Source organism: Artibeus jamaicensis, unplaced genomic scaffold, assembly GCF_021234435.1.
Source record: "Artibeus jamaicensis isolate MK-2021 breed Jamaican fruit bat unplaced genomic scaffold, CSHL_Jam_final contig_1871, whole genome shotgun sequence".
Lineage (NCBI taxonomy): Eukaryota > Metazoa > Chordata > Mammalia > Chiroptera > Phyllostomidae > Artibeus > Artibeus jamaicensis.
The window spans coordinates 104,720-114,584 of NW_026521380.1; the positions used below are offsets into that span (position 1 = coordinate 104,720).

Below are 9,865 nucleotides of genomic sequence, written 5' to 3' on the forward strand. Positions count from 1 at the left end.
AATTAAAAGGGCCTATCCCATCTGGGTGATAAGAGCATTTAGATTTTCAGATAGCTTATTGTGCCAACTTGGTTAACACATGAACACTAACTTGGTGGCTCCGATTAACAAGTCACTATCCTAATTTTTGAAATTCTCTGTCTCTCTATAGTTCCTGAGTTCTTGTAATTTTATGTGCTAATAATACATGAATTTGATAAGAAAAATCTCTTCCCTTCCCACAAAAATCTGTAACCTGAAAACATTATTACTAAATCTCAATGAATGGCCTACCTCATGTGACAACATAAAAAATGCCTAAATACAACATCAGCTTTACATGCAGCACTTACATCACTTCTCAAAACCATTCTTCAAGAAGTTCCACTGAGAGATAAAAAGGAAAAGGCATTATGGTTGACAGACTTTCTAATGACACAGACTAGAGCATCATGAAATGAACATGTAAAGTAACGTAATATACTATCATGTAAGCAGTGAAAATCATTGTGAAAGTTGTAGGTATTTGTATTGAAAAGTTAAACACTGCTTGGCACAGGGAGGGCCAATGTATGAAAGTAAATCCACACAGATGGCAGCAGAAACATGGTTACTGAGCTCTTATTTTTGGCCACATGTTCAGTAACAAGGTTGAGAGAAGGTGTAGAGGAAAATAAAATGAAGAGATAAAAACTGAAGGGTTAGAAGCATTGGTCAAGATGTTCTAGACCGACAATACTCAAACATTCATACACATGTAAAACTCCTGCTGATCTTGTCAAAGCACAGATTCTCCTGCAGCAGGTCTGACTGGGGCCTGGGACCCTGCATGGAAAGAAGCCTTTGGATAATGTTGATCCTGTTGGTCCCTGACTTGCCAGACAATAAAGGACACAACTGCTTTGGAACTAAAAGTACATTTCCAGAGAGTAGTAGCAGCAAAGGAAAGGATGGGAGCATTTAAATTCCACAACCAGAGGCAATTATGAAAACGTTATACCTTACTAATCCATTAACCTGGAACTCAACTCAACCACATTTCTACACTGTCAATATGATGAATGATTGAATGTTGATTTTGCTCTTTCCTGGCTGTTATTTCTTCCTCATGGAATCAATCAAACACGTGCCCCAGAATTTCTCCTTCTGGGCTTTTCAGCAAAGTCAGAGATTCAGTTCCTTCTCTTTGGGCTGTTTCTGTCCATATACCTGGTCACATTCACCAGGAACCCACTCATCATCCTGGCCATTGTCTCAGACCCCCACCTCCACACACCCATGTACTTCTTCCTCTCCAGTATGTCCTTGGCTGACATCTGTTTCACCTCCACCACCATTCCAAAGATACTGCTGAACATCAGACAGAAAACAAAGTCATAACCTATGCAGGAGGCCTCAGCCAGATTTTTTTTCATTGTGTTTGGATGCTTGGACAATTTACCATGTCTGTGATGGCCTATGACCACTTTGTGGCCATCTGTCACCCCCTACACTACATGGTCATCATGAACCCCCAACTCTGTGGGCTGCTGGCTCTGGGGTCCTGGTGCATCAGTGTCATGGGCTCCCTGCTGGAAACCCTGCCTGTCTTGAGGCTGTCCTTCTGCACAAACCTGAAAATCCCACACTTTTATTTGTGATCTTCCTGAAGTCCTCAAACTTGCCTGTTCAGACATCCTCATCCATAATATAGTGGTGTATTTTGCAACTGGCCTTCTGGCCATGATTCCTTTCAAAGGAATACTTTTATCTTATTATCAGATTTGTTTCCTCCATCCTGAGGATTTCTTCAGCTGGGGGCAAGTACAAAGCCTTCTCCACCTGTGGGTCTCACCTGTTAGTGGTCTCCTTGTTCCATGGCACTGGCCTTGGGGTTTACCTCAGCTCTGCAGCCACTTCATCCTCTAGGACAAGTCCAGTGGCCTCAGTGATGTACACTATGGTCACTTCCATGCTGAACCCCTTCATCTACAGTCTCAGGAACAGGGACATGAAGGAGTCCCTGCAGGGACTCCTCATCAGGGTGAGGACTCTCAGGGGTGGAGCTGTTACAGGACTGTTGTGAGGAGCTGGGCACACAATCCTGAAAATCAGAAATGCTGCCTTCCTTTGCCCAGTGTTCTTATTTTTCCTAATTTTACATGTTTTTAAGGCACAACTTTCCTTGGGTCTTCACTGCTCTCCCCATTTTTCTATAGGTTGTGTCCTGAGTTCTCTCTTTCACTTCCTAACCAGCCATTTTACCTTCATATGAATAATACATGACATTTTATAAGTTATCTTCAGGAATCATTTGGATTCTTTTTAAAAAATAAGTCTTATGTCTTAAAAATATATTCCCAGAAGTTATGGTATGTTTACCTATTTTGGAAATGCCCTGAAAGTTCTATACCAGAGATTATTTCTGAAGTTATGTTAATTCAGTGAAAGTGCAGAGTACAAAATGCACACAAAAAATTCAGTTCAGTTTCCATTGCAACAATGAACTATTGAGAAGAAAAAATTAAGTAACCAATCCTATTTACAGTGGCATCCAATACAGTAAAATACTTATGCATCATTTTTAATAATTTTTTAATCACTGTTCTCTCTCCACCATACTCCTCGCCCAACCCATCCTCATACTTTGGGTTAACCAAGGACATGAAATATATCTACACTGGAAACTCTCAGAGATTGATTAATAAGTTGAAGACACAAATAAAGGACCAGGTATCTCATGTTCATAGATTAAAGCAGTTAATATTGTTTAAAAGTCCATACTACCCAAAACAACCTACAGGTTCAAATCAATCCATATCAAAATTCCTTTAAAATTTTTATGTTAATAAAACAATTTTAATATGCATAATACCACAAATTACCCCTAACGCCCAAAGTAATCTTGAGAAAGAACAAAACTAGAGGCATGTAGTTCCACATATCAAATTACATTATAAGGCTACAGTAATCAAATACTACATTGCTGGCATTGAAACAGACACATAGGCCCATGGAACAGAATTAACAGTCCAAGTATTAACTTACACATATATTGTCAACTAATCTTGAAGGGGGTTCCAAGAACACATGATGAGGAATGGATAGTCTTCTCAATAAATGGAGTTGGAAAACTGGATATTAATATGAAAAAGAATAAAACTGGGCCTCTATTCCACACCACTCACAAAAATTATTTTGCGATACATTAAAAATTTAAATGTGAGACCTCAAATTCTAAAAATTCTAAAAAGAAAGGGGAAGACATTGGTACTGGCAATTATTTTTTAATATAACAGCACTATCACAGGCAGCAAAACAAAAAATAAACAAATGTTATTGCACCAAACCAAAAATTTTCTACACAGCAAAGGAAACACCAAAATGAAAAGGCAACCTGTATGCATGGGCAGACTGATGGTTGAGGGGAGGGGGTGTGGGGAACTGGATGGAAGAAGGTGAAGGGATCATCCAAAGGACATATATGCATAACCCATAGACACAGACAACATGTGGTGATGGCCAGAGGGGAAAGGTGGTGGGGCTGGAGGTAGATGGACAAAGGGGAGGGAATGGGGACATCTGTGATAGTGTCAACAATAAAAGTAAAGGTTTTTTTAAAGGCAACATATACAATGGGACAAAATATTTGCAAACCTTATATCTGGTAAAAGGCTAATACCCCCAAATTTTTAGAAATGTATGCAACTAAATAGCAAAAGAGCCAATAATGTTGATAGCAGCAAAATTTACAATAGCCAAGTGCTGGAAGCAACCTAAGGGCCCATCAGCAAATGAATGGATAAAAAAACTATGGTACATTTACACAATGGAATTTTACGCAGCAGAGAGAAAGAAGGGGATTCTACCCTTTGCAACAGCATGGATGGAACTAAAGATCATTAGGCTAAGTGAAATAAGCCAGACAGTGAGGGACAAATACCATGTGATCTCACCTTTAATTGGAACATAATCAACAAAAGAAAAAAGCAAACAAAATATAACCAGAGACATTAAAATTAAGAGCAATCTAACAATAGCCAGAGGGGAGAGGGGAGAAGACAGTGGGGAGAAAGTTTTGCAGGAACTAGTATGAAGGATACAAGGACAAAACCAAGGGGGAGGGTGGAACCAAGAGAGGGAAGTGGGCTTGGCTGGGGGGGGGGGTGAGAAAATGCAGACAACTTTAATTGAACAACAATAAAGTAATTTTTAAAAAAAGAACAAATAATCCAATTGAAAATGGACAGATGACTTGAATGGATATTTTTCCAAAGAACATAAACAAATGGGCAACAGGTATTGAATACATGGAAAGATGCTCAACATCACTCATTCCCATCATCAGAAGAAAGCAAATCAAAACGACAATGAGATATCATGTCACACCTGTTAGAATGTCTCTTATCAGTGAGTAGGAGATAATTGTTTGAGGGAGTGGGAGGAAAAGAGAGCCATTTTTAGTACTCTCATTGGTGGGAATAAAAACGTGTATTTCCATTATGGAAAATAGTATGGAGCCTTCACAAATACAAAAAAATATGATGCAGCAATCTCACTTCTGATTATGCATCCAAAGGAAGTACAATTAACATCTTGAAGAGATACTGGCACTTCCAACTCCATTGCACAATTATTCACAAAAGCCAAGAAGATATGGATAAAACATAAATGTCTACGAATGAATAAATAGATAAAGAAGATGTGCTTCATTTCTCTCTCTCTCCATATATATATATATATATATATATATATATATATATATATATATGAATGAATATTATTCCATGATAAAGAGAAAATCCTGGTATTTGCAACTACATGGATGGACTATGGAGGCATTATAATAACTGAACCATCAGACAGAAAAAGACAAAAGTATACAACTTTCTTATATGTAGATAAAAAATTCAAACTCACAGAAATAAAGAATAAATAGGTGGTTTCCCAGGGCTGATGTGGGGGAAATAAAGAGGTACAGGTCAAAGCACACAAACTTTCTGGTAAAAGATGTTTAAGTTCTGGAAAACAAATGTATAGCAAGGTGACTCTAGTTAACAATTTTGTAAGGTTTGCTTCAGATTGCTAAGGAAGCACATCTTAAAAGTACTCATCACAAAAAGTTATCGATATAAGGTGCTTTTTGTGTTAACTAACCTTATCTGGTAATAATTTTGCTATATATACATACATCAAGTCATTATGTCATACACCTTAAAATTGCACTTATATTTCAATAAAGATGAAAAAATATTTACTCTGATGCAGTGGGTGAGAATGTACACTCCACCTAAGACAATTTGGGAGTGAAAAATTAATTGTGAAAAAATAAATTCTATCTGTGGCAAATGGAGACAGAGCTTTTCATGTGTCCTTTGAATATAGACATTTATAACTTATACAGAGTGGGGCAAAAGTAGATTTACAGTTGTTCAAATGGAAAATAATACAATAATTAATGGATCATAACACAAAAATAAACTCTGTGCTTTCCACACTCAAAACTGTAAACCTACTCTTCTCCTACCTTCTATGCTTCAGACTTGTAACAAGGAAGACAAGAAGAGTTGGTAGAATATCCCAAGAGTGGAACAGAGGACCTAGTAAAAGAGCTTGAAGAGTCCACAAATTCTGACTGGGACAAACCGGGGCCAATGTGAGGGATTTAGAGGTTGTATCCAGGACTACAATACAGCACAGATGGCAGCCTCTCATTCACTCTGACTCCTAAGAAGGGTGCTGGGAAAAGTTCCTCCTTCAACATCACAAGTCTCTGTCTCCCAGGAGTAGAGTCATCCTGGACTCACTTCCTTTCCCTACAGATACTCTGGTGTCACAAAGAGCTTAGTAAATGCAGAACTGGGACATAGTCACAATAAGCTGCTGTAGACTGAGCATCTGCTCTATGCCAGGTAAGTTTCCATGAACTCTAGAAAATTACTCACTACTCACACCAAACCCTTACATCAGGGGTATCAAACTCATTTTCACCAGGTCCCCATCAGCCTCGAGGTTGCCTTCAAAGGGCCAAATGTAATTTTAGAACTTTATAAATGTACCTATCCCTGAAGTGTTAAGTGAGAACTCGGCACTGCCGCCAGGTGGAAACAAGGTGCTGGGCTGAATAAAACAAGGTGGAGGGCCAATTCATCCCTTGGGCCTTGTGTTTGCCACCTGTGCCTAAGATGGAATTTTTCTCGTTTGTAAGGGAACAAAGACTTCAGAAAAGAAGCTCATTTTTTATCAAGAGAGAAATATTCAAAAACACCTGGAAACTTGTGTATATGGAAGCTGAACATCTGACCTGCTGAGGTCAGACCTGAGGTGGGTGGGAGGACTCTTGGAGGAGAAGGCCTCAAAATACGTGCACCTGACTCTGACACTGACAGCAGCCTTCAAAACCCAAAGACTTGTTCACACACCAAGATGGACTGCATCAATAACTGGGAGCTGGTTACAAATGCAGAATCTCTCGGCCACCCCAGACCTGCCTGATCAGAATCCACATTTGAACAAGGGCCCCAGGTGACTCACATGCACATTAATGTTGGAGAAGTTCTGGTTGAAAACAGTGTTTCTCAACCTCCCCATTGCTGATATATTTGCTGAGTCATTCCTTGTGTGGGGGTTGTCCTGTGCATGGTAGGATGTTGAACTGCATCCCTGGCCTTAATCCCCTAGGTGCCAGAAGCACCTTCCCAGGTATGACAATCAAAAATTTCTTCAGATATTTGCAGGTTTTCTCTGAATGCCAAATCATTTGTGATTGAGAGCCGCTGGCCTAGAGCAGGAAAACTAGAAATATCTTCTTGCATTCTCATCAAAGCACATTCCTTACTCAGTTCATTATTTGAGGTCAATCCCATAACCCTTAAGAGTCACATTTCTGCTCTGGCTGGTGTGGTTCAGTGAGCTGGGCATCGTTCCACAAACAAAAAGCTCACTGGTTCCATTTCCAGTCATGGCACATGCCTGGGCTGGGGGCCAGGTCTCCAGTAGGGGGCAGACCAGAGGCAACCATACATTGCTATTTCTCCCTCTCTTTCTGCCTCCCTTCCCCTCTCTCTAAAACATAAATAAGTAAAAAAAATATTTAAACAGTCACATTTCTGCAAATGTGGAATGAAGCTTCTAATCACATGGTTATCATAGCATGGGCTTTTACAAAATAGGTGAGATGATTTGCATAAGATTCTAAGCTCAGCCCATGGCACATTACAACATCTAAATATATCTTTTGGAATTATTAAATGTTTTAGAGATGAAGAAAAAATGACAGCTTCAAACTTATGTTAAAAGCATAAAATTCCTAATTGATTTATCAAAAGCAGTATGAAGCCCAGGATTACTGTACCCATGGTTTTATAGCAAGGGAATGCTGTTCTCTTCATAGTAGAAAAGGGAATAGAATTTTCTAGAGACATCAGAGGCTGTCCCCTCAAAATCAATGCTTTCAAGACCCAAGGAAACAGAACAAGAAAAGTTCTCAGTCTTAGATTTGGAGAAGACTTTAACTCAGGGCTGTGAAAAGTTTCAATGTTCAACTCTGGAAGGCAGGAGAGTTCATGGAGGAATAATAAAAATTGGATGCAGCTCACTTCTAAATTGGTCTCTTAAGAACTGTGAGTGAGCAAGGAAATTTCCATTCTATCCAAACAAGTTCTCCTGGGGAAAATGCATTCAGGGCTTGGAGCAACTGTGGGGAATGTGTCCAATAATTAGACACAGAGAGCAGATACAGTAAATATACAAAGCTGTATGTGTCTCTTCTGCCACAGTTCCTGAGTTTGCTCAACCTTGACCTAGTCAGTTGAGGAGGAATGATTTTTGCACTTGGAGACCTCAGCTTGGCTCAGAGACCACTGCTTTACTCCTTCCTTCTGTCTTGTCTGGAGACAGAGCTCCAGACTCCATCATCAGCCATCCACAGAGCAATTCAGACTTTCACCCAAAGACCTTCTTCTCAGAGCCTCATTCAGGTGAGTCTCTGAGCTCAGTAGGTACTGAAGGAAAGGGTGAGAGAGACTGGAAGCTGAGTACTTCCACCCGAGGTCACCTGAGAGCCTAACCAACATATCCCAGAGCTGAGGGATCACTGTGTTTGTTTGCTTGGTTAACTAATTAATTGCTAAGCACTTTATTTTATATGTTAAAAAAGAGAAGTTTGTTGAACTCAGTTATACAAGGATCATTGTTGACAATTAACTGATGAAATAAAAGTCCAGTTGGCCCTGACCAGCGTGGCTCAGTTGGTTGGGCATTGTTCTACAAAGGCAGTGTGATTCCAGTCAGGGCACTTGCCTGGTATGCAGGCTGAGTCCCCAGTAAGGGTGTGTGCGAGAGGCAACTGATGGATATTTCTCTCTCACATCGATGTTTCTCTCCCTTCCCATCTCTCTAAAATCAAAACGTAAAAAAAAATTTGAACTCTACATCAGATAACTAAATCACTTGTCTCTATGTCATTTAGTTCTTTTTCCGGAGATTTCTCCTGTTTTTTTTCATTTGTGCCTTTTCTTTTACTCCCCATTTTGGCTCCCTCTCTATGTTAGTTTCTGTATATTAAGTAGACCTCCTATGACTCCCATTTTGACAGAATGGTTGTATGTAGCAGGTGTCATGTGGAACCCCGTGATGCAGTCTCCTTGATCACCAGAGCTGGGTGCACCATCAATGTCCTCTCTATGAGTTATGTGTGCCCTCCTGTAGTAATTGATTGATTGATATTGACCCATTCATGCATGAGTTCAACCAACAAGCTGGCTGACTGTGAGGATTAATCCCAACCACAAGGCATGAGCCACTGTGCAAGTGCTGACAACATCAAGCAGAATTCCCCTCAGCAGGGTCTGGTGACTGCCGAGGTCTCCCTTTGGATATGCTGCTTGTGAAGCTAACTGAATCTTGCACTGATGTTGTTTGAAGCTGGCCACTGGGTATCTTGGTTTGGGGCCTCTTGGAGGGACTCTGGTGTGAATCAATGTCAGTGGCTGCCCATGAAATGCCCCGGGCAATGTATTTGGAGCTACAAAGTAATCCCTAATTTGTGGGTGCTTCTGCTGAGCCTGAGTGTGCACCAAGGCTGGTTTTGAACACTACCAGGTCCAGGGCATTGAGCTAAAATTCTAAGGCATCCCAAGATCTGGCTATGCCTACCAACTGCCTATCAGGCTCAGTCGCTGAAAGAGCTTCTGGTGGTGTTCGAGTTGCACAAGGTCAGTTCTCATTGACTCACGAGACAGAGACAAGTGGTATTCACCAGATAGCACAGGTTAAAACTTGGTGCCAGTGCTGGGTTCGTAGCCACTCAGCAAATGTCCAGGGTGTACCAAGTCTAGCTGCCATCCACTGGGTATTCTCACACACCTTGTGGTGGGTTGGGGTCTCAGGAAGTCATCAAAGTGAGGCCAGAAGCGTTTATCAGGTTGAATAGGTCAAGACTGGCAATGTGAAGAAATGGCTCTGCACATATGAAATGGGGTCATATGAAGGAAAAATGACCCCTGTCCTTGACCTTGACAGTGTGGAGCCATGGGGAGAACAGAAAGTGGGGATAGTGAGGTTCACAGGAAAGTGAGAAGACTGGACCCATCCCAAAGCCACACAAGTGGGTCACTGACACCCCCAAGTCTGTTTATACCTCTACACCCTGATGCAGACAGCTGAGTTCTCAGCAGGTGCAAGCTCCACAGGGTGGGGCAACAGGAAGTCATAAGGTTGGGGCTATTACTTTCACCCAGGCTGAGCCAATGGAAGTGCCTGCTCCACCCAAGAAAGATGGCATCTGCAGTGCAGGAGAGTGACTCAGGCCAGGGGCTCCAGGTGCCATCCCCTATGCTCTCTCCCTAGAGCACCAAACCCGTCTCTTTTCATTTGACTTTCATCTTCTCCTCCCTTCCTTTGCCAG

General features: G+C 41.0%; 1 pseudogene; it reads left to right on the plus strand.

The window, feature by feature from the left end:
• The first annotated feature begins 1,101 nt into the window (after positions 1 to 1,101).
• Positions 1,102 to 2,044, plus strand: LOC119059460 (olfactory receptor 7C1-like; annotated as a pseudogene).
• Positions 2,045 to 9,865: the final 7,821 nt, after the last annotated feature.